This window comes from Gracilinanus agilis, chromosome 3, assembly GCF_016433145.1.
Source record: "Gracilinanus agilis isolate LMUSP501 chromosome 3, AgileGrace, whole genome shotgun sequence".
NCBI classification, from domain to species: domain Eukaryota; kingdom Metazoa; phylum Chordata; class Mammalia; order Didelphimorphia; family Didelphidae; genus Gracilinanus; species Gracilinanus agilis.
In genome coordinates this window covers 301,201,254-301,228,140 of record NC_058132.1, presented here as the reverse complement: position 1 = coordinate 301,228,140, position 26,887 = coordinate 301,201,254, and positions in this window count along the sequence as shown.

The window sequence follows — 26,887 nt, the reverse complement described above, 5'->3', positions numbered from 1 at the left end:
CTGGGCAAGTAACTTAATCCCAATTGCCTAACCTATACTACTCTTCTGCTTTGGAACTGATACTTAGTGTTGGTTCTAAGATAGAAGGTAGGGATTTAAAAGAAAGAAAAAATGGAAAGGATGGAGGGAAGGAAGAAGGAGGAGAAAGAGAGAGAGAGAGGGAGAGGGAATAAAGGAAGGCAGGGAAGGAGGAAAGGAAGAAGGAAGGGAGGGAGGGAAGGAGGAAGGAAGGAAGGAAGGAAGGAAGGAAGGAAATAAGAGTGGGAGGGAGCTTGAAGAGAGGAAGGGGAAAGTGTAAGAGAGGGAGGGAGAGAGGGAGGAAAAAAGAGGGAAAGGGAAAGGAAGGGAGAAAAGAAATAAGGAAGGAAGGAGAGAAGGAAAGGATTATTCCTTGACCACTCTCTTATTCTTGCCATTTTTTGACCTCCAAAATTTTGTATGGTTCCAAAAGTTTTTTGTTATGTCTCATTCAGAGATTTTGCTTGTTTGTGCCTTTTCTATATATATTCTCATAGTATTTAGAGAAGGAATCATGGATTTAGAGCTGGAAGAGGTTTAAGAGAATTCTTTTTTTTTTTTTTTTTTAACCCTTACCTGTCTTGGAGCCATTATTGGCTCCAAGGCAGAAGAGTGGTAAGGGCTAGGCAATGGAGTTTAAGTGACTTGCCCAGGGTCAAACATCTGGGAAGTGTCTGAGGCCGAATTTGAACCCAAGACCTCTTGTCTCTAGGCCTGGCTCTCAATCCACCGAGCTACCCACCTGCCCCCGGTTTAAGAGAATTCTGTGTTTCATCTCACTGATTTTATAGGTGAGGAAATTTAGGCAAATAGAAATTAAGTGTCTCTCCTGGGATCACACAGCTAGTAGGTATCTGAAGAAGGAATTGAATACAGATCTTCCTGTCTTCAAGGCCAGGGTTCTACTGTTTCCACTTTGGATTTAAACAATCAGTTATTTATTTAGCAATTCCATATGAACTATCATATTGGTCTTAGTTCTCTCTCTTGCAGCATATTAGAGATTTATTTTATAATGTTCTCATCTTCAAATTAATTTCTGTTTCTTAGGTATAGAACTCCTCTGAGATTTCCTTTTATAATACTTGTCTTTTTTCCCTTTTTTAATTGCTTAGTCTTTATCTTACACTCTAACTTCTTACTATGTCCTTCTTGTAAACTGAAAAATAGTAATAAGTAAGGCAAAGTTTTATATATACATATATATTTTTGTCAAATGATACCTTCTTTAATGGGAGGAAAGGAAGGAGGGAAAGATTTAATTAGATATTTATTTATTTATTTTTAATCCTAACCCTTAAAATTTTTTTGTAAAGATATTTTATTTTACCAATTACATATAATAACAATTTTCCACATAAGTTTTCTGAAATTATATGATCCAAATTGTCTCCCATCTTTCCTTCCCTCCCTCTTCCCAGAGTTGGTAAGCAATTTGATCTGGATTATACATATATTACCATGCAAAACATATTTCCAAATTGTTCATTTTTGTTAGGTACTCCTATAAAACCAAAACCCCCAAATAAAAGCCCAAGTAAACTAAAATGAAAAATACTATGCTTTGATCTGCATTTCAACTCCAACAGTTCTTTCTCTGGAGGTAGATAGCATTCTTTGTTAAAAAGTCCTTCAGAATTGTCCTGGATCATTGTATTGCTGAGAACAGCTGTCTTTCCAGCTCTTTCTGAAATCATCCTGTTGATCATTTCTAACAGAACAATAATATTTAATCACCATCATATACCACAAGTTGTTCAGCAATTCCTCAATTGATGGGTATCCTTTCAATGTCCAATTCTTTTCCACCACAAAAAAAAAGCTGCTATAAATATTTTTGTACTTAGGCCTTTTCCCCTTTTGTGATATCTCTTTGGAATACAGTACTAGTAATGGTATTACTAAATCAAAGGGTGTGCATTGCTTTATAGCCCTTTGGGGATAGTTACCAATTGCCCTGCAGAATGTTTGGATCACTTCACAACTCCACCAACAATGCATTAATGTCCCAATTTTGCTATGCCTCCTCCAACATTTATCATTTCCTTTTTCTGTTATATTAAATGTGAGTGGTACCTCAGAGTTATTTTAATTTGCATTTCTCTAATCAAGAAAGATTTAGAATATTTTTTCATATGATTATTGATAACTTTGATTTCTTCATCTGAAAACTACTTATTCATATTCTTTGACCATTTGTCAACTTGGGAATGACTTGTATTCTTATAAATTCAACTTAGTTCTCTATAACTTTGAGAAATGAGACCTTTTTCTCAGAAATTTGTTATAAATTTTTTTTCCCAGTTCGTTGTTTCCCTTTTTTTTCCCTTTTTTTTTTTTTTAAACCCTTAACTTCTGCGTATTGGCTCCTTGGTGGAAGAGTGGTAAGGGTGGGCAATGGGAGTCAAGTGACTTGCCCAGGGTCACACAGCTGGGAAGTGTCTGAGGGTGGATTTGAACCTAGGACCTCCCGTCTCTAGGCCTGACTCTCAATCCACTGAGCTACCCAGCTGCTTCCCTTGTCCCCCCTCCCCTCACCCAGTTGTTTCCCTTTTAATCTTGGTTATATTGGTTTTGTTTGTACAAAGTCCTTTTAATTCAATAGTGTTAAAATATTCATTTTATATCTTATAATGTTCTCTATTTTTTGTTTGGTCATAAATTCTTCCTTTCTCCATACATCTGAAAGATAAATTATTCTATGTTCCCCTATTTTACTTAAAATATCACCCTTTATGCCTAAATTGTATACCAAATTTAATTGAATTTTGATATAGTGTGTGAGATATTGATCTATACCTAGTTTTTGCCATACTGATTTTCAATTTTCCCAGCAGTTTTTGTTAAAGATTGAGTTCTTATCCCCAAAACTGGGATCTTCGGGTTCATCACACATTAGATTGATAAGGTCATTTCCCCCTAATCTAGTCCATTGATCCATCATTTTCTTTCTTTCTTTTTTTCTTGCTTTTTTTTTAAACCCTTAACTTCTGTGTATTGGCTCCTACGTGGAAGAGTGGTAAGGGTGGGCAATGGGGGTCAAGTGACTTGCCCAGGATCACACAGCTGGGAAGTGTCTGAGGCCGGCTTTGAACCTAGGACCTCCCATCTCTAGGCCTGACTCTCAATCCACTGAGCTACCCACCTGCCCCCATCATTTTATTTCTTAACAAGTATCAGATTATTTTGATGATTACTGCTTTATAGTACAGTTTGAGATCTGGTAAGACACCACTCACATTTTAAAAATTAATTCCCTTGATATTCTTGATCTTTTATTCTTCTAGAAGAATTTTATTATTTTTTCTAGTTCTATAAAATAAGTTTTTTAGTAGTTTGATTGATATAATAAATTACTTGAGGTAGAATTGTCATTTTAGTCATATTAGCTCAGCCTACCCATGAATAATTAATGTTTTTCCAGTTGTTTAGATCTGATTTTATTTGTGTGAAAAGTGTTTTGCAATTGTGTTCATATAATTTCTGCATTTGTCTTGGTAAATGAATTTTCAAGTATTTTATATTGCCTAGAGTTATTTTAAATGGAATTTTTCTTTCTATCTCTTGCTGCTGGATATGTAGAAATGCTGATGATTTAGATGGGTTTATTTTGTATCATACAACCTTGCTAAAGTTGTTAATTATTTCAACTAGTTTTTTTTTTAAATTGATTCTCTAGGATTCTCTAAGTATACCATCATATCATCTGCAAAGAGTAATTATTAACTGGGTTTTTAAATGTAACCAACACATTAGTTAATTAATTTTTAAAAATCTTCTCTATTTAATGGAACCCTCTCTTCTTTCTAATCTTTCAACATGAGTAGGAGCAGATGGAATTGAAAGTTAAAAGAAAATTGTTCCCTCATTGCCATTAGCTTATTTTAAGGTTGAAACTTAAAATATCTAAATTTGAAATTGTTAGGCACTCTGTGGGGCTTCAAGCTCAGTGAGCTGGGGCTGACTAGCTGGCCCTCGATCCTCAGGTAATAGGAGAATCTAAGGCTGAGTGATGGATAGGGTTGCCTGTGTGATCACCAAGATGTGCTGGTAACCACTGGGGCTTGTGGGTGTTCAGCTTAGCCAAGCCCTCGCCTCTTAACAGTGCCCAAGCCAAAAATCCAGTGAGGGGCTGTATGTATGTTCAACAGCTCCTCTAGCTCCCTGGCTTGGGGTTGGGTTTGATGATAAAGTTGGTTATGGGCTGGTTGTTGATGTGCTAAATGGATAAGGCTATTTCTGACTATGGTTTTATAAATATCTTTCCCTATAGCTGTAGATATATACTAGTCTGGGAAAGAATACAAATCTTCACTTAGATTAAGTTGTAACAGGGTTTATTGCTTTAACTCAAAAGATAAGAACAGGACAAGGAAAGAGATGTTGGGAAAATGCTATGCTAAGTCTACGGAACTAAGGTAATCTATATCTAAGAGAAGCAGGTTGATGCTGGTTGGAGACTCTTCCCCTTCTCACAGTCCCTGGTCCAGCCTGGCCCTGGCCTGAACCAAAGAAAGGGAGGGATAGTGATGTTCTTCTTAGCAGCTGTTCTGGTGTTGTCTCTGAGCTCCATTTAGCAACAAGATGAATGAAACTTCTTGTGATAATGAGATATGGATGCTGGATTAGCAGGTCTATTGCCTACCCTCCCTTTACCACCCAATCCTGATGTCCTCTCCTCAAAACTGAGGTCTTGGGTGGCTCAGTCCATGGGCTTTTATAGAGGTGGATCCAACTGTCTCTTGCCCTTGGCTCATGCCCCCTGGGTGAATTCCAAGTTCTGTAACCAACGATCCTATCACTCAAGCTGTTCTCCATCTTGTCTAGAAGTTCCTTGTTACAAAATAGTTCTCCAAAGATCCTCATAGCCCTTATTCCTCTAATAGAGAATATCTGAACTGCCTTCTGATCATCCTATTGTTTCATAAGACTGTTAAAAAAATCCCTCTTATAAGGGGAATGAGGTTTGTTTAGGGAGCTATTTGTAACTAATGTACAAGGAAATTGTCCTTTTGAACTTTTAAAAACAATTTCTTTCAAATCTATATTGCTTCATTTTTTTCACTTCCTAGAGACTTTTGAATCTCCTTCTCTAAGCATATGCCAAGAATGATCTCTAGCCCATTACCCACTTTTACCCTTCATCCTATTTACATTTCTCTTCTTTTATGACTCTTCACTCTCTTTTGTTGACTCTAACTCCAGGCTCTCTCTCCTGTTTTTTATACATTGCAAATACTCATTCCTCTTCTGAATTATTGTCAAGAGTATGGCTATTTGCATAAATGATACTTGGACTCATATTGAATATCATTATCCTTTTTTCATAATATATACTTCCATTCTCTCAAATTTGGCTACATATTTTAAAATTTGACCATTAAAGACAAGATATAGAGTAAGGGAGTGTATGAGAGGGGTAGATTTTGCTTCATTGACCCCCTCATTACTTTAGTTTCTTTTCTCATGAAGGCATTGGCCATGAGGAGTAAAAAAAGGGATACTAGATTTATACCCAGGATACCTGGTTTTAAATCTCTCCTTTATTACTCCTATGGCCATTTGCTAGTCTCTCTGACTTTATCTACTAAAAAAGAAGATAGACTCTCTACTCTCAGTCTTTCAGGATTGTTGCATGGATTTGATATTATGTTGCTTATGAAGGGATTTTTTTCTCCTATGTTCACTTAAACTGAGTAAAATGGCAGCAACATTAGTTATTCTACAACATGTTTATCTGACCGACTTCTTAAGGTCATACCCAGGCTGCGGTGGGATGTTTAACTGATCAAATAATTTCAGGTGAGATAAGGAGAAAGGATTTGCTATAGCACTTGGGTAATTACTTTGTTTTGAGGACAGGGTGATAGAACCTGGTAAAAATGATGGATTGTGGTAGGAAAGAACAGAAAGAAGCGAATACTTGCAAGCAAGTCTGGCACTGGCATAAAAGAACTATCAAAGAGTTAAAACAAAAATATATTATGAGCTCTGAGATCCCTAGTCAAATCCTTTCAAAGTCCCAGTGCTGAAGAACTAGCACCATCTCCTGAAGAGAATGAGGAATTTGTTGAGAGCATAAAAAGAACAACAGCAAGTGAAAAGATGAAATATTTTTTAGTGGAGAGTCAAATAGCAGGAAACAGTGACAAGCATCATGACATTGGGAATAATCAATCAATCAATCAGAAAACATCAATCCAGCACTGTGTTAAGTACTGAGGATACAAAAGGAGGCAAAAGTCAGTCCCTGACTTCAAGGAGCTTGCAATCTAATAAAGGAGAGACTATGCAAACAAATCTATACCAAACAAGGTACATGCAGCACACATAGGAAATTATTATCAAAGGGATGGAACTAGAGGTAAGAGGGGTTGGGACAGGCTTTCAATTAAAGATAGGAAACTAGGGAGGTCAGAAGGCAGAGAAGAGGGGGGTGAGTATTTAGGATAGTCAGATAAGATACCTAGAGCTAAGAGATGGAGTCTCTTGTTTGTGGAACAGCCATGAGGCCCAAGTCATTCTGTCAAAAATAAAGAAGCAGAGAAGGTGTAAGAAGATTGGAAAGATAGGACAGGGCTAGGTTCTGAAGGACTTTGAAGGCAAACAGGGCATTTTTTGTTTGATCCTGAAAAAAATAGAGAGCTACTAGAGTTTATTGAGATTGGATGGAGTGTATTATGATTGGACCTTCCATTTAGGAAATTCACTTTAGCAGCTGAATGGAGAATGAATTGGAGTGGGGAGAGATTTAAGGCAATTAGACCTACCTATAGACTACTATAGACTACCTATAGACTACTGCAATAATCCAAGCGTAAGGTGATGAGCCCTGCACTAGAATGGTGGCAGTGTCAGAAAAGAGAAGGGAGCATTTTGGAGAGATGCTGCAAAAATGAAATCAGCAGGCTCTAGCTACAGATTGGTTATGAAGAGGCAAGAGAGAGTGAGAAGTTTAGGATGTATTCCTATGCTATGAACCTGACAGAGTTGGAGGACTGTGTTACCCTCTACAGTAATCGAAAAGGTAAGATGTTTGAGGAAAATGATTTATTATACTGGAGGAGGTGGGGTGGATTAGTATAGTGATTAAATGTAACCATGTGGAATTAAAGGCTATTCACTCCCAGAAGTATTGCTTGACCCCAGTAACTCTCTAGGAATGCCAGATAAGTCTACAACGTATTTCCAGTTCCCCCAGGTTTCAGATCCACCCAGTGCATTCTTGTTTTGGGTTACTACACCAACTCCTGAGGGGTCCACTCCAAGCCTCTATTTCAGGTTGTTATTTCAATCTTTTCAACATCCAATTCTTTATGACACCATTTTGGGACAAAGATATTGGAGTGATTTGTCATTTTTTTCTCTAGCTCATTTACAGATGAGGAAACTGAGGCAAACAGGATTAAATTTGGCCTGAGTCACATAGCTAGGAAGTGATTGAGGTTAGATTTGAACACGGGATGGTAAGTCTTCCTTCTCTAGGTCCAGCACTCTATCCATCACTCTAACTAGCTGCCCCTGTTTTGGGTTATAGCTACTCATATCTATTTCAGTCTACCCTGCTTTCAGGTTACCCCCTCAGCAAAATTGCTTAATTGTAGCAAAATTTCTTAACTATGTGCATATGGAGTTCCTGTGTGGGAAACCTTTGTTAAAATCCTATATAATATAAATATTCCATAATCTGGAGAGAGCCTTTCCCTTTTCAGCTCACTCTACTCCACCAAATGACCTAATAAGTTTCTTTCTGAAATTATTTCAGATTTAGGTGTCTGTTTTAATGAATAATAGAGGGGAAGAGCATTTAGGGGGATTTGTAGTGATTTCATCTTGGATATATTGAGTTTAAGATTTCTACTTCAGTTTGAAATGTGTAAAAGGCAGTTGGACATGTGAGATTGGAGGTCAGAGGAGAGACTGGAGCAGGACCAATACTTCTGATAATCATCAGCATAGAAATGGTAATTAAATCCATAGGATATGATAAGGTCATCAAGTGAAGCTGTATAAAGGGAGAAGAGAAGAGGGCCCAGGACAGAACCCTGAGGGACACCTACCGTGAGAGGGCATGATCTGGAAAGAGATCCAGCAAAAGAGACAGAGAAGGAATGGTCAGATTGATTAGAGAATTATCTGGGGTGAAGTGTCTCCAAAACCTAAAGAGAAAGAGTATAAAGGAAGAGAATGATCAACAGTTTCAAAGGCTGCAGAGAAGTCAGTAGAAGAACAGAGAGATCAAGGATGGATCAAGGATATTGGTTGGGAATTGTTCTACTATAGTGTGTGAGGAGAGGAGGAATCCTGACTTTCTCCCTTGCTTGTGTCCCACCCTGAGTAATACCGAGTCACAGATACTTTACAAGTCGAAGGAGATATGAGAAAAGGCTGATTGGAAGAGAAGAAAGAGATTCCTTTCACTCTTTTGGGGTTCGGGTATAGTTATATCCTGGGTAAATAGTCATATACTAGGTGAATAAAACCTTGCATTATAAACCTGAGTACTTATCAGAGGAGTCTATGGCCATTCTTGGAAGTATTGCCATATACTGGCATCTTCACATCCAATTTTGGTGCAAGGGTGAATGAGCTAAAAAAGTCTGAAGAGCAGCTAAAATATATCTAGGGACCTTGGGGTCAGGAGGGAGCCTCTGATGCATGGTTGCACATGTTTCAGCAGCTTACCTAACACACCATAACTCTGCATGACCTTAAAAAACAATCACAGTTTGTTCCATCAAAAGCTTTTTATATAGTCAAACACTACTGAGCCTGATTTAAATTCCAAAGGAGAGAAGGGAACATACAGTGTAATTATAAGCATTTGGGGATTTCTGGGGTTAGGAAAGGTAAGAGATTGTATGTTGAACATTTGAAAAGGAAGCTTGTAGTCCTAACGTGGGAGGAAAAGAAAAAAAAAACATAAAAAAGGAAAACTTTGAATTCATTGAAGATATTGGACTTGAGGGCAGAAAGATTAGAAGAAATCCTTTGAGTTGGGGTAATATTTACTGGGACTTGAAAATATAAGTATACTTTACCTATTTATCCATTGGTATGTTCTGAGATTTCTCTAAAGTTCAACTATCTTCTTTAGTATAAGTTTCTTCTGGCCACACAATTATGTTCTACTATTTTTTCCTACTAATTTTTAAAGTAGGTTGACAGCTAAAATCTTCAACAGATATTTAATAATGTTAGTGGATTTCTGATTTCTCATATCTTTCTTCTTCCTTTTTTATATTCCATTTAATTCTTCTTATTTGATAGCCTTGTTCATCTCTTACATCATTGAAAACAGTCTCCAGTACAGGAAAATAAGCACATTAATTAGCTATCCAGTTGAGCTGTGAATTAGTTCAGGCATTCTGGAAGGAAATTTGTATCTATGCCCTCGAAGTTACTAAATTGTTTATCCTTTGGTCCAGCAACAAAGCTTAGGTCTATACCCCCAAGAAATCAAAGACAGAGGAAAAAAAGACCCATATGTACCAAATAGTTATAGCAATTTATTGTTTTAGTGCTAAAAGATTATAAACTAAAGAAGTGCTCATTAATTAGAGTGGCTGGTTAAGTTCTTTTAAATGAATGTCATGTGTTACTATTTTGCTATAAGAAATGACACAAGAGATGGCTTCAGAGAAATCTGGGAAGACTAGTAAGAACTTCCGTAGTGTGAAGTAAATAGAATCAGAAGAACCATTTCAACAATAACAATAGCATTGTAAAAATGAAAAACCTTAAAAGATTTAAGAACTCTGATCAGTGACCAATCATGATTCCAGAGGACAAATGATAAAGCATGTTATCCACATTCTGAAAGAGGAATGATGGACTCCGAGTACAGAAAGGGCCATATTTTTTTTTGGACACGGCCAATGTGGGAATTTATTTGTTTTTTACTTTGCTTATTTGTTATGAGATTTATTTTTCAATAAATAAGAGAGAGAAGTAGGAGGGAGAAAAAATCAGTTTTAGTTCAGTAAAAATAATTAGAAATTTAAAAAAATTTAAACTTAAAAAGAAAAATATCTTGTAGATGTTTATATATTTTGCTGAATTTTTTTCTCTTCTCCCTCTTAAAAAATTCTTTGTTATGATGGATGACTCTCTGGAAAGGGTAGGGAACCAGGAGAAAATCTAGGTGATGTAAAAACAAAGGACAGCAATAGAAATTTATTTTTAAAAATATTAAGAAAAAATGGTGTAAGATAAAAAATAGTATTACCTCATAGAAGTAGCTAGGTGCAATAGAAGATAGAGTCTGGGCCTGGGGTCAGGAAGATTCAAGTTCAAATGCAGCTTGAGACACCTAATTTCTGTGTGTATGCTGGGGCAAATGACTTAATCTTTGTTTGTCAGTTTCCTCAACTGTAAAAAAACCCCATAATAATAGCACCTACCTCTCAGGGTTGTTGTAAAAATCAAATGAGATAGTGTTTGTAAAGTGCTTACCACATAATAGGTTCTATTTAACTGCTAGCTATTATTATTGTTATTATTCATAGAAGACAGAAACAGTATGGGTAAAACCACTTTAAAGAAAGCTTCAGGAGACATCCAGGAAAGCCAACAAGTCTTGAGGGCATTGAAACTAGGAGGAAGAGAAACAAAAGATGAACAGGATTGGCAAAGATATATTTTTTAAAATAGCAAACTCTTTTCACCAACAAGAACAGTCGGAGCCACCCTAATTAGGCTCTATTAAGAAAGTAGTTTGAGGCAGGAGGGAGGAAAAATAAATTTTTTTGGCTGAGAAAAAATTAAAGAAAAGATAAAAGAAAAACAAGAGCAAGCAGATATTTATTCTGGCCACCCTCCGACATCTCATGAAATTTAGCAGTGATTTCATGAAGCCAAGAAATCCTTCTCTTCAAACAATTTCTTCAAGCAGCTCACTTCTCAACTTCATTTCTGCTATTTAAATCTTTTATTTCTTCATTCTTTTGTAAATTAGCATGAAATCCTTTTTACCTCTGTACTTTTTCTGAAATTTTAACACCCTGATGTCATCTTAATCTATCCATTTTTATTGATTAAGCCCAACAAAGTTGTCCTCCACTCCCCTTGTCACACTCTAAGATCTTACTTTTATTTGTTTCTCATTACCTTAAATCTGTATGTTCAAACTTACTCTTTTATTTTCACCATTTTTATCTTTTAAAAAGATATCTTTATCTTTTAAAAAATCTATATATCTCATTAAGTTCCTTTATTAAGTTAAATTGTACATGCTATTAACTATTGTTGCATCTAAGAATACTTACTTTGGGGCAGTTAGTTGGCTGGGTAGATAGAGAGCCAGGCCTGGAGAACGGAGGCCATGTGTTCAAATCTAGTTCAAACACTTAGCTGTGTTATCCCTAGGCAAGTTGCTTAACCCTCATTGCCTAGCCCTTATTGCTTTTCTGCCATGGAATCAATACTTAGTGTTAAATCTAAGACAGAAAGTAAAGGTTCATGAAATTTTTTAAAATAGAATTCTTTGGTTTTTTAAGTTTTTCTTTTTTTTTACCTTCTTTAAGATCTTGAATAGCCATAACATATTTTGATATACCTCATCACTCTCTAACATCTTGAAAGACAGGACATGGCTCTTCTCCCCTTGATAATTTCCCTTTGCTCAGAAATATAGAATATTACAACTTGAAGAAGCTTTCAAGATCATTATCTAGTTTAACTCTTTATTTTATTTTTTAAAACCCTTACCTTCCATCTTAGAATCAATACTGTGTATTGGTTCCAAGGTAGAAGAGCAGAGAAGGCTAGGCAATAGGGGTTAAGTGACTTGTCCAGGGTCACATAGCTAGGCAGTGTCTGAGGCCATACTTGAATTCAGGACCTTCCATCTCTGGCTCCCAATCCACTGAGTCACCTCGTTGCCCCTTTAACTCTTTATTCAACAGATGGAAAAAGAGGCCCAGAGTGGTTAAAATGACTTACTTGTCCACAGTTAGAGCTAATTGGTTACATGGGAATGGAACTCAGGTCTCCAGATCCAACAAATGCATATATAATAAGAAAGAAAATAGAATATGATGTATGACTGACCCTATCCTGTGACTTGAGGGTAGGACCCCAAAGTAGAACTAAGTAGTGGGATCTCCTCTAGAACTTAAGAGCCAGTTGAGAGGAACACATGACACAATTTCACAATTTCCTAATTGGCCTCAGCACTGATGATAAGGAGATCAGAGTTTAGTAAGTAAGATAAGCCCAGAGTGCAGGTTGTGGATCTCCACCCTGGAGGAAATAAACTGAAATAAGGCAAAGATTACTTAGAAGCAAATATACAAGGAAAGACCAAGATATCTACAGAAATGGAATTTCTGGAAAGCTCAATGGATTAAGCACAATCCATGGTGTTGCAGCAAGGAGAAATTCCTGAGTCACAGTCAGCTGCTCCTGGCATCTATTTATATGAAGGATGTGTGCCCACCTTCCTCTCATAGAATCAGAGCTTTAGAACTGGGAGAGATATTACAGATTATCTAGACCAGCCCCTTCATTTGAACAAATGAGGATACTGAGGCTATCAGTATCATCAGTAGTGACTCAAATCCTCTGACTTCAAATTTAGCATACTTTCCATTTCATCAAAAGTTTCTGGACCCTCTTGTTCATTCTTACACACTCTTGTTATGCTATAACCAACTCTGATATGATCCTTCCTTCTCCCTGGAGGAAGACTGTATACTCCTGGAGGCAGCCACTGCCTTTTGCCTCTTGCCATATTCCCAATGCTTAGCAGAGTGCTTGGTACCTAATAAATTATTAATAAGTGTTTATTTGCTATTGACTATTTTAAATCTCCAGGCTTTGGTTAGGTGGAATAAGCTATATTTGTTATCAACTCCAAAGCTTGCCTGAAGGCTCCTAGATTATATCTCCTTGGTTCATAGATCTCCCAGTCTGTGAGCCTCTGAGAACCCAAAATTGCTTCCTCCTGTTATTCAGTATACCTGGAAATGCCATGGACACAACATATGTAGGATGACTAAAGGTTGGAAGCTATGGGAAGTAGGACAAATCTAATTGAAGACGACCCATTGGTAACTTTCAATTTATAATCTCTTTCTGGACTAATGGTTCTGTCACATACCTATTACCTGCTGTAGACCACCTCTTCTCTAGGGGGGAGCTCATGAATAGTATTTAGAGATACTGTGTTAGATGTGATCAAACAATAGAATTCATCTCTGCTTACTTTCTGAACCCATCAAAGTTGCATATGGTCTCTTGAAAAGCATAAGCCTTGACTCTGACCTATACTTAATACATATCCACAATCTAGATCAGTGATGGTGAACCTTTTGGGGACTGAGTGCCCAAACTGCATCCTTATACCACATGTGAGTCCCCCCCCACCCAGCACCTTACTCCAGACAGAGGAGGGAGGAAGTGCTCCCATTGGGTTGCTGGGCAGAAGGGTGAGTGATGTGAGAAATGTCCTCAGGCATGTGTGTGGAGAGGGGGAAGGAAGTAGCCCCCTCCAGCATGCCCTGGCATGTGTGCCACGGTTTCACCAACATCGAAAGTTCTCAAATGCTTTGGTCTCAACTCTCTTAGATTCCTAAAAGCTTTCAGAATTCCCCAAAGAACTTTTGTTAAGATAGGCTATATCTATCAATTTTTGCCATGCACAAAATTAAAACATTTTAGTATTGTTATAAAACTAGCTTTGAATTAATAAACCCCCTTAAAAGGGTCTCAGGGACCCAGAAACTTCCCTGGTCCAGACTTCAAGATCATTGCTGTAGACCAGCGTAACTACAACATTGTTGTGATGTTATGATGATGTGTGGGAAGGAGATAGAATATCAATAACCATTGACATGATAGCTAAACCATCATTTCAATAAATGTTTCCTCCTCTATTAACTCCACTCTCTCCAGATGTTCTGCTCATCACTACATGTAGCAATGGATACAAGACATTCTACACCTTTCTCATTATCTACATCCCTAAATATTTTGTGGAGACGCTGATACCATCAGCTTTTATTCTATTCAACTGCTCCCCATAGGCCTGGTGACATGGGATACTCAGCTAAAACTCTTTTGCTTGCTGTGTGGGTGCCAGGCACCACCTGTGCCCTCTCTACCTCTCCATGGTGCCTCACAGTTTTCTAGTCTATCTACTAAAATGACAGATCCTGACAGACCCTTTACTTTCAGGTTGTTGTTTTAGTCATATCCAACTCTTCATGACTGTTTGGAGTTTTCTTGGCAAAAATATTGTTGGAGTGGTTTGTCAGTTCCTTCTCCAGCTCATTTAAAGATGAGGAAGCTGAAGTAAACAGGGGTAAGTGATTTACCCAGGGTCACACAGCCAGTAAGTATCTGAGGCTGCTTTCGAATTCAGTTCTTCCTCCCTCCAGATACAGCATTTCATCCAACTATACCACCTAACTGCCTCTTACTTTCAGGTAGCCTTTGCTATCTAGAAGGCTATTTGTAAGTCACACTGGATGGCAGCCAATTCTCCTAGCTAATAACTGTTTATCATTGAAAATATGATCTTGGGAGTGGTTTTGGAAAGAAATAAGGATTTGTATGAAATAGGGTATTACAGATATGGCAATATGGAGTAGCTTTTTATGGCAAAATTCTGCCATATCAAATAAATCCAACCAGTGATTTTGGGGTAGGTCATGTAATACCTTAAGTGGTACTTGAGGGGACATTTTTCAAAAAAGTGAGAGTAATATGCAAAGGTAAACTTTTATATGGAAAGACGGTTAATAATGCAGAATGGGAGCATTTAGGTAGCACAGTGATAGAGAGCTGAGCCTAGAGTCAGTAAGATATCTTCCTGAGTTCAAATCTGGCCTCAGACATTTACTTTGTGACCATGGGCAACCCACTTAACCCTATTTGCCTATGCGTACTCAACTGTAAAATGAGCTGGAGAAGAAATTTTCTAATCATGCCAGTATCTTTGCCAATCAACCCCCAAATGAGGTCACAAAGAGTCTGACAGGACTGAAATGACTGAACAATAATAACAGTACAGAATAGAGTGAAGCTAACTGGAGATTCCCATAGAGGTGAGGTGATTGAGGAATCTGAGGAGTCCAAAGCATTTCTCAGAAGAACTGTTAGAGTGACCTTAGCAACAATAAATGTGGCTGCTGCAAGGAATGAAGCAGAATATTTTTCCTGGGGTCTCAATGACTACTAGAGCTGTAGTTAGACCTCACATTACTTGGCAGAAGGTTGTTTCCCCTGATAATGAGACCCCAGTAGTGATGGGAAACATGTTGGCAAAAAAAAAATGCCCAGATTCCCAAGACTCTTGTCAAATCTTGTTTCTACCTTCACAACATTTCTTCCATATGCCTCCTCACTAGTCACACAACCACACGTCAGACTTTCATCACCTCATGCCTTAACTGCTGCAGGTAGATCTGGTTGATCTCCTTGTAAGGAGCTTTTCTCCACACAGGCCTGACCATACAACCTCCTTCCTCAAAAAAATCCCAGTGCCTCACTATTATGCTCAGGACCAAATATAAAATGCTCAGTGTATCATTTAAAGATATTCACAACTTAGATCTTGCAGGTCTTCTTACAGTTGACAGCTCTCCATATACTCTACATCTCATGACTAGACTGATCTTTTTACTGTACTTTCCATATTAAAGTCCATCTCCAAGTAGCCTTTAAAAAAAACAAAACAAAAACCCTTTCCTTTTGTCTTAGAATCAATATCAGGAATTGGTTCCAGGACAGAAGAGCAGTAAGGGCTAAGAAATGGGGATTAAATGACTCGCTCAGGGTTACACGTCTAAGAAGTGTCTGATGACAAGTTTGAATCCAAGATCTCCTATCTTTAGGTCTGGCTTTTAATACATTGAGCCACCTAGCTGCCCCCATCCCAGTAGACTTTGTATTGCTTGTTACCCATACTTGGGTTGCCTCTTAGCTTCTCTGACCTCCTTTAAAACTTAAATCAAGTACCATCCTTTGCAAGAAGTCTTCCCCAGTCCCTTGCAAACACCCCAGCATCTTCCATCTGAGATTACATTCAATTTACAATGTATATATCTTCTATATAGACAGAGGCTGCAGGAGGAGCTGGTTGAGGGCTTCTAGGTGACCCTGATGGATGAATATCTTGTACAACTGGGCGGTGGCCATCTTTGGGACCCCCCCAACGCCAACTTTGAGGGTGGCTATTTTAATTATTATTATTTATTATTATTCCTGTTGACTCCTTAGGAGCATAGGGCTGCAACCATCTCACGCCAACGGACTCTGTTCTGGGCAACTTCCCCCAGCTGGGCCCATGTCATTCCGACCGTTTTTGTTTCATTTTCAGCAGATCTTCGCCAGGTCTGTTTCGGTCTTCCAACTTTCCTCCTCCCTGAAGGGTTCCAGCTCAATGCTTGTCTGGCTACGTTGTCTTCCGGTTTTCGTAGCGTATGTCCTATCCATCTCCACTTACGTTTCTTTATGTCCTGACTAATGGGGTACTGGATTGTTCTTTCCCAGAGACTAGCATTGGAGATCTTTTCAGGCCATCTGATGTTCAAGATGTGGCGTAGACATCTATTAACAAAGACCTGGAGTTTGTTGGTGTTGGCGCTCGTCACTCTCCAGCTTTCTGATCCATATAGGAGGACGGCCTTTACGTTGGTATTGAAGATTCAGAGCTTAGTGACAAGGGACAGTGCTTTGGAGATCCAGACAGACCGCAGGGTGTTAAGTGCCTGTCTGGCTTTGTTGATTCGGTTTCTGATGTCCTCATCTGCTCCGCCGTCCTTACTGACGATGCTACCCAAATAGGTGAAGTGGTCCATCTCCTTGATGTTTTCTCCCTGTAGTTGGATTGGCAGGTCCTGTCTGCTGTTGACTGTGATCACCTGGTCTTCTTCTGGTTGATCTTCAGACCTGTCTTCTCCGCTTCTTCAGAGAGTCGTGCAAGTTTGGCTTGCGCATCCTGCTGCTTGTGAGAAAGGAGACAGATGTCATCCGCGAAGTCAAGGTCCTCAAGCTGTTTGGTATGAGTCCATTGAATGCCCGTATTGTTGTCCTTGGTAATTCTTCTCATGGTCCAATCTATGACCATCAAGAAGATAAGGGGCGAAAGCATGCAGCCTTGCTTCACTCCGGTCTTCACTGTGAAGGGAGCTGTCAGTTTCCCATTATGGATGACCTGGCAGGTAAAGTCTTTGTATAACTGCTGGATGATGTTGATGAGCTTCGGGGGAATCCCGTAATGCTGCATCAATCTCCAGATGATGCTCCTGTCCACGCTGTCAAATGCCTTCTCGAAATCCACGAAAGTCATGTAGAGGGGGGACTGCCACTCGATGGACTGTTCGATGATGATTCTTAGGGTGACGATATGGTTGGTGCACGATCTGTGCTGACGAAACCCTGCTTGTTCTATTCTCAGCTTCTTGTCCAAGGCCTCCTTCAGTCTTTCTAAGATGACTCTGGTCAGGATTTTGCTGGGAGCGGATAGAAGCATGATTCCTCGCCAGTTGCTGCATTGGGATAGGTCACCTTTCTTGGGTAGCTTCGCTAGGTAGCCTAGTTTCCAGTCTGTCAGGACTTGTTCCTGTTCCCAGATCTTCTGCAGGAGGGGCTGTAGCATCTCCGCTGACATTTCTGGGTCTGCCTTGAGTGCCTCAGGGGGGATGCCATCTGGACCTGCAGCCTTACCATTTTTCATGGTCTTGATGGCTTTGATGATCTCAACTTTGGTAGGTGGGCCCGTGCTCACCTGAAGCAGTTCGGTGGCTGGTGGTATGTCCAGAACAGTTGGTGGAGGCGGTCGGTTCAGGATTTCTTCGAAATGCTCTGCCCATCGGGCTCTCTGCCCTGCATCGCTTGTTATTGTCTTGCCAGTCTTGTCCTTCACTGGCTTGCTAGGGTTGTAGTTCTTTCCCGATAGAGTTCTTGTTATTTCGTATAGCCTCTTCATGTTCCCCTGCCCAGCTGCTGTTTCTGCTTCTTCGGTCATATCGTGAATGAACCGCCTCTTGTCATATCTTGCGCTCTTCTTGACTTGACGGTTAATTTCCCAGTACTGTGTTCGAAGTTCTTCTTTCTCCTGTTGATCTTGGCACTGGCTGATCTTCTGTTTCAAATCTCTTCTCTGTTGTATCTTGGCCCAAGTCTCTTGTGTTAACCATTCCTTGCGCTTTCTCTCTCTCTTTCTCAGGACTTCTGCGCAGGTGGTCTTCTAGGTCTGCTGGAGTTTGGTCCAGTGGTCTTCGACTCTCTCTCTCATGAGTCCTGTCAAGGCCGCGAACTTGTTCTTGATTTTGCAATTGAATGCTTCTTTTTCCTCTCTGGTCTTTAGGTCTTGCACATTGAACTTATGCTGTAATCTGCCTGAAAGGTCGTTGAATGATTTCAACTTGGTTCTAAAAGTTGCCACCAGGAGTTGGTGGTCCGAGGCCACATCTGCACCACGTCTTGCTCTAACATCTAGAAGGCTTCTTCTCCACTTGCGGGAAACTGTGATGTGATCTATCTGATTTTCCATCCTTCCATCAGGCGAAGTCCAGGTTGACTTATGAATTTTCTTGTGTGGGAATATAGTGCCCCCAATAACAAGATCGTTGAAGGCGCAGAAATCCGTAAAGAGCTCTCCATTTTCGTTACAGGTGCCTACTCCATGCTTTCCCATGATGAATTCCTTTCCTGTGTTGTCTTCTCCTACCTTTGCATTCAAGTCTCCCATAAGGATCTTCAGGTCTCTTCTTGGTGTGCCGTTAAGTATTGCCTGTAGCGAGCTGTAAAACTCTTCTTTTTCCTTTTCCTCTGCCTCATTGGTGGGTGCATAGCATTGGATGATGGTGATCTTCTTCCCCTTTGAGTTGAACCTTGCTGACATAAGCCTTGACGAGATAGGTTCCCAACCTACCAGCGCCTTTTTTGCTTCAGGTGTCATGAGCAGCGCTACTCCCTGGGTGTGGGAATGGTCCGGGTCTTCATAACTCCGCCAAGGATGGTCCCAAGCCCGGCTGAAAAAGGAGGAGGGTTGGGCGTGGGGCTAGCAACCCCATCCCGTAAAAAATCACATTTGCTATAGAAACCGCAACCTCACCAAAACAACAAAACCAATGATCGCTGGAGGATTGCTCTCCAACAGAGTCCATGATGCATGCTGGTGAAAGCCTCTGGGAAGCCAGCTTGCCGATAAATCTTCTGACGACCAAGGCAAAAACCAGAATAGCGACATGGAACGTAAGAACATTATACGAATGAGGAAAACTCGCTCAGGCTATTTTAAAGCCTCTCTTAATTTTCCTATTGATTCCTATTACCCTCCAGATTTCTGTTTCCTCACAAAAAACATGGCACCCAAACATCTGAGACAGGAGATACTTGCATTTAATCCTTCATTCTCCAGTAGATAATCCTCAGAATGGAGACCTTCTCTCAGAGTAAGAGAACCCCACCCATAAGGTTAGGGCTAGCTTCCTGAGCATGATCTCCCTTTTCAACTAACTCAAAACCTTCTCATCAGGAATTCCATGTGAACTGGAAAGGCCTCCAGGAATTGATGCAGAGTGAAAGGAGCAGAACCAGGAGAACATTATACACAGAGACCAATACACTGTGGTAAAATCGAATGTAATGGACTGCTCTACTAGCAGCAATGCAATGACCCAGGACAACTCTGAGGGACTTAGGAGAAAGAACATTATCCACATTCAGAGAAAGAACTCTGGGAGCAGAAATGCAGAAGAAAAACATATGATTGATCACATGGTTTGATGGGAATATGAATGGGGATGTTGACTTTAATTGATCACTCTATTGCAAATATTAATAATATGGAAACAGATTTTCAACAATAATACATGTAAAACCCAGTGGAATTGCTCATCAGCTCCAGGAGGGGGAAGAGAGGAGAGAAAGGAAAGAACATGAATCATGTAACCATGGGAAAATATTCTAAATTAATTAATTAAATAAACAAATTTTTTAAAAAAACCCTTCTCATCAGCCAATGTTCATGCTCTACGATAAACAGGGAACTGAAAGACAGCAAAAAGAAGGACCTAGAATACACAGACATCATCCAGAAGTAGGTCCTGGAGACCAAGGAAGATACTCAAACCTCTTATATGAAGCCTATTATGAGGATGATGAGACAGAGGAGGCTGAAAGCCACTACAGTGATTAGGTTGATTCTGAGATAAAGAAGTCCTGACACCACCTTCCCTCAGCCCCTGGGCTCAAAATAAACTTAAAATCTTTACCTTAGACCAACTGTCAGCAACCTTTTTGGCCATGAAAGCCATAAACGCCTGTGGAAGGAAGAGGATGGAGGTGGAAGGCACTGGAATATGAGGTGGGGGCTGAAGGGCCCCCTGGGGCATATCCTGGGGCTCTGCCCAGACTGGCCGGTTGGGAGGTGGAGGCAGATATGCCTCCGGAGCCTTATGTTACTGACCCCTGCCTTAGACAAGGAGTCCACAGACTTATTTGGGAATCTCTTAGACTCTTGACAGTCCTGAACACAAGTATAAATTTCCCTAATAACTTCAAGGTCATGGGGAAGGGCTATGGTAACCCTGATGATTTTTATACAGGCTCCTAAGAACAGGAGCCCACTTTACAGAATTGTACATAGCAAATTGATATTGGGTCATTTCTAATCCAGGGCTGTCAGAATCCCAGTAACTGTGTGAAGGGCTGAAGACCAGTCTTTGTGATCCATAGCCATTCTATTGAAACATATCACAATCAGCTTTCCCCCAGTCATTACAGGACTACAAGATGTTCTCTGAAGATTATAATAGTGTGATAGCTGTGTTAGGGTAAAGGGCAGCCACTAACTGGACCTAGTTGTCGACCTTGCAATCAACAAATCCTGTGTAGGATGTCTAGGTGGTTGGCTAGTTATCTTGTTCTTTAGGAACAGGAATAATTGTGGTGGTACTTGGTTAGAACAAAGGTCAGAGTCCAGCTTTCAGGACAAAATGTCAGCCTTTGGATTCCCATGCTGTGCGACATAGGAAAAAATGAAACAAAAATAACTGAAAAGCAAGTCCTGTTTCTTTCCCTGTTTGCATTTACAGGTGGTTTTTAGATGTTTTAAGCTTTTTGTGATCCATAATTTGTACACTTCTGGGCGTTGCTGGTCCCTCATGGGCCATACAAGTAGAAGGGAAGGATGACCCTGGGAGGTACTATAGATAATGAAATATTATCAATATAAAACCTATATGCACAAAATGTTATAGTATTCAAATTTTAAAAGGAAAAACAATGAGTTACTGAAAGAAATAGATAATAAAACAACAGTAGTGGGGGACTTTAATCATCCCCTCTCTGAACCAGATAAATCTAACAAAAATAAATAAGAAAGAAGTTAAAGGGATGAATAGAATTTTAGATAAGTTAAATGTGATAGCTATCTGGAGAGAAATGAGTGGGAGCAGAAAAAAAGTATATCTTTTTCTCAATAGTACATGTCATCTTCACAAAAACTGACCATTCATTATAGCACAAAAATATAATATTTAAATTATAGAAAAGTGGAAATATTAAATTCATTCTTCTCAGATTATAATGCAATTAAAATTGTATATAATAAGGGACCATGGAAACAAAAAAGTATAAACTAATTTTAGAGGATAAATAACTTAATCTTTAAGAATAAGTGGGTGAAGGAACAAATTATTGAAACAAATAATTTCATTAAAGAGACTATTAAGTACTGAGACAATATATCAAAACTTTGGGTTATAGCAAAAGCAGTAATTAGAGGAAAATTTATATCTTTAAATTTTTATATCAATAAAATAAAGAAAGATTAATGAATGGGAATAAAATAAAAAAAACTAAAAGAACAAATTAAAATTCCCAAACTAAACGTAAAATTAGAAATCCTAAAAATTAAAGGTTAGATCAATAAAACTGTATGTAAGAAAACCATTGAATTAATAAATAAATCTAAAGGTTCATTTTATGAAAAAAATCAACAAAATTGATAAACCATTAATTAACCTAATAAAAAATAAAAAATAAATAAAAAAGAGAAGCATTATCATTAAAGATGGAAGAAGGTGACTACTACCAATGAAGAGAAAATTAAAACAATTATTAGTAGTTATTTTGCTCAATTACATGAAAACAAATTTAACAATGAAAGAAATAGAATACTTAAGAAAAAATTATCTTGACTATCAGAGTAAGAAGGACAATACCCAGATAAACCTAATGTAGAAAAAGAAATTAAACAAACCATATACTTCCTCAGGGGAAAAAAAAACCAAAAACATCAGGACCAGATGAATTTATAGGTGATTTCTATCAAACATTTAAGGATCAACTAATTTCAATATTGAATAAATTATTTGAAATAAAAGGTAAAGACATTTTACCAAACTCCTTTTACAAAACAGATATGGTGGGGCAGCTGGGTAGCTCAGTGGAGTGAGAGCCAGGCCTAGAGACAGGAGGTCCTAGGTTCAAACCCGGCCTCAGCCACTTCCTAGCTGTGTGACCCTGGGCAAGTCACTTGACCCCCATTGCCCACCCTTACCAATCTTCCACCTATGAGACAATACACCGAAGTACAAGGGTTAAAAAACAAACAAACAAACAAAAAAACCAGATATGATACTCGTACCTAAAGAAGGGAGAGCAAAAACAGAGAAAGAAAATTATAGACCAATCTCATTAATGAATGTGGGTACAAAAATTCTAAACTAAATATTAGCAAAGAGACCACAATAATATATCACAAAGATAATACATTATGACCAAATAGGATTTATACCAGAAATGCAGGGATGTTAAATATAAGGAAAACTATAAACGTAATTGATAATATCAATAACAAAAGTAATAAAACCTATACAATTATATTAGTAGATGCAAAAAAGACCTTTGATAAAATACAATATCTATTCCTATTAAAAACACTGGATAGCATAATATGGATTTTTTAAAAATATGAAATGATGCATCTACCTAAAATCATCAGCAAGTTTTATTTGTAATAGGGAGAAGCTAGAAACCTTCCGAATAAGATCAGGAATGGAACAAGGATGTCCATTATCACCAATATTATTTAACAGTGTTAGAAATGCTAGCAATAGCAATAAGAGAAGAAAAAGAAATTGAAGGAATCAGAATGGGCAAAGAGGTAATAAAACTCTGCTTGCAGACAAAATGATGATATATGTGAAAAATCCTAAAAATTCAACTAAAAAGTTAGTTGAAACTAATAGTTAGCAAAGTAGCAATCTTGTATAAATCATTAGCATTTTTATATATTACTGACTAAGTCCTGCAAGAAGAGATTGAGATGTAGTCAAGATGACAGATGTTATCCTCCAAAATACTATGATTTCCTATGATGCCTTGGAATGAATTCTGGAATAGCATAACCACAAAACCACATAACCACAAAAAATTAAGGTAAAGTTTTTCTTTAGCCCAAAACAACTTAAGAGGGCTAGCATAAGGGATATAGTCCACCTGGACAGAGATGGAACACAGCTCACCAGGGCAGGCCCCACCATGGCAATAGCAATGGGCCTTGAATGCAGCTGAACTAGTAACAAAGGCTTCCAGAACTTTCATCCATAGATGGTAAGGAGGGGTCAGAAAAATTTCTCAGAAAGATATTACAGAAGTCCCTTTGCTGGTTGTGGGTGCAAGAATGTTGTTGTGCTTTCTATACACAGATCCAGGAAGCTGTCCTGAGGCATACTTTCAAAGAGAGGAAGAGCACTAGCACATACTAATGCTTTTGGCTATAGAACATCAGGGAACCCTAATCATAGTTCAAAGACCTCAAAGAGTGCTTGTGGTTACTCCTGAACCAGAGCAAAGGCCTGGAGAGTATTAAATACATTTCTCCTTACATCATATCATCTTGAAAGAACTGAAAGTAGATAGATTCTTAGACCCAGGACTGATAGCAGCCACAGAAAGAACCTGAAGCTTGGAACAGAGCTCCCTTCACCTCAGTTCCAGACTCCAACTTTATCAATCTTTAAAAATAAATTAAAAGAAAAAGGCTAGAAATTGAGCAAACAACAAAAAAAGAAACTCAAGACAGAAAGTTATTTCGTTGACAGGGAAGACCAAAACACAAACTCAGAAGAAATCAACAAAGGTAATACTGCTGCATCCAAAGCCTCCAAGAAAAATATGACTTATTCTCAAGCCCCAAAAGAATTAATGGAGGAGTGTTCAAAAAGGATTTAAAAAATCAAATAAGAGAGGTAGAGGAAAAATTGGGAAAAGAAGTGAGAGTGAATCAGGAAAATCAGGAAAAAAGAGTCAAAATCTTGGTAAAGGAGGCAGAAAAAAATACTGAAGAAATGAATACCATAAAAAACAAAAAGGTCAGTTGGTAAAAGAAGCATAAAAATCCAATGAAGAACAACAATTCTTAAAAAACAGAAATGGTCAAAAAAAAAGATATTCAAAAATGCACCAAAGAAAAGAGAAGAACTTCTTAAAATATAGAATTGGCCATGTGGAAGAAGTGCAAAATTTTACTGAGGAAAAGAACACTTTACAAAGTAGAATTGGCCAAATGGAAAAGGAAGTACAAATGCTCACTCAAGAAAATCATGTCTTAAAAATTAAAATTGGTCAACTCGAAACTAATGATTCTATGAGACATCAAAAAACAATCAAACAAAGTAAAAAAAATGAAAAAACAGAAGAAAATGTGAAATGTCTCATTGATAAAACAACTGACCTGGAAAAAAAAATTTAGGCAAGCTAAACTAAGACTTATTGGATTACCTGAAAACCATGATCAACAAAAGAACTTAGACATCAGTATTCAAGAAATCATCAAGGAAAACTACCCTAATAGTCTAGAACAAAGGTGTAAAATAGAAATTGAAAGAACCCATTAATCACCTCCTAAAAGAGATCCTCAGAATATAACTCCTAGGAATATTATAGCTAAATTCCAGAAATCTCAAGCCAAGGAGAATATATTACAAGCAGCTAAAAAGAAACAAACAATTTTAATATCATGATGCTATAGTCAAGGTAACACATTACTTATCAGCTTCTACATTAAAGGATTGGAGGGCTTGGAATATATGCAAGAGGGCAAAGAGCTAGGATTTCAACCAAGAATCAATTACCCAGCAAAACTAAACATAATCCTTCAGGGGAAAAAAGTGAGCATTCAATGAAATAGGGGACTTCCAAATATTCCTGAAGAAAAGAACAGAGCTGAATGGAAAATTTGACACTCAAATACAAGACTCAAAAGAAGCATAAAAAAGTAAACAGGAAAGAGAGATTAAAAAAAACATTCATTAGATTAAACTGCAGATATGGGCAGATGATTCCTGTAACTCCAAAGAACTTTATTATTATTAGGGCAGTTAGAAGGACTATATGTAAACAGAGAGCAAAGGTGAGATTTAAATATGATAGGATTATAGGAAAAAAGGAAATTAAGGCATGAGAAAGAGGAATGAATTAGGAGGAGGGGGAAGGGAAAAATAGAATGGGATAAATTATCTGATAAAAGAACCATGAAAAAACTTTTACAGTGAAGCAGAAGATGGAGGACATTAGAAATGGAGTATGTGAATTTTACTCTCATGAAAATGGGCTCAATGATGAAAGAACATAGACAATCAATTGGATATAGAAATCTATCTTACCCTACAGGATAGTAGGAGGGAAAGAGGATAAGAGAATGGGGGTGGGGAATGGAACTAATTGAAAAGAGGGCAAATTGGGAGAGGTGATGGTCAGAAATTTAAATAAGGGGAAATAGGATGGAGAAAAATAGTAACCATAATATCTATCTAATAGAGGCCTCGTTCCTCAAATATATAGAGAAATTAGTCAAATATGTGAGAATACATGTCATTCTCTAGTTGATAAATGGTCACAGGACATGAACAAGCAGTTTTCAGACAAAGTAATTAAAACTCTCTATAGTCAAACAAAAAATGCTCTAAATCACGATTATTTAGAGAAATGCAAGTTAAAACAACTCTAAGGTACCACCCAACACCAATCAACTTGGTCATTATGACAGAAAAGGGAAATTACAAAACTTGGAGGGGATGTGGGAAAATTGAGACACAAGTGCACTGTTGGGAGGAGTTGTGAAATGATTAAATAATTCAGGAGAGCAAATTGGATCTATATCTAAAGTTCATTTGATTCAGCAATACTATTACCAGGTTTGTATCCCAAAGAAATAAAAAACAAAAAGGAGAAGGACCTATATGTACAAAAATAATTAAAGCAACTCTTTTTGTGGGGACAAAGAATTGGAAAGTGAGGAAATACCCATCAAATGGGGAATGGCAAAGTAAGTTTTAGTATGTGATTATAATGTAATACTATTGTGCTGTAAGAAAGGACAAGCAAGGAGAACTCAGAAAAACCTTGAAAGACTTACATAAACAGAAGCAGAATGTAATAAGCAGAACCAGGAGAGCACTGTACACAATGACAGGAATACTGTGCAATGAGCAAGTGTCAATAACTTAGCTATTCTCAGCAATATGATGATCTGAAACTTTCCCAAAGGACTCATGATAAAATACCATCTGCTTCCAAAGAAAAATAAGTTAGAGTCTGAATTCAGAAAAAAGAAAACTTTTTCATTTTCTTAATTTTTTATTTGTTTCCTTCCACAAAAGGATTAATATGGGAAAATGTTTTATATGATTGAACATGTTAAAATCAATGTGAAATTGCTTACCATCTCAATATGAGAGTGGGGAAGTGGGTTGAGAGTATAGGGAGAAAGGGAAAAATTTTGGAAACTGTTTTTACATGTAATTGGGGAAATATAAAATTTAGAAATTAAAAAAAGAGATAGAAAGAGTTACTCTATTCTAAACAACCACAGATAGAATAAAATACCTGGGAGTATGCCTGTCAA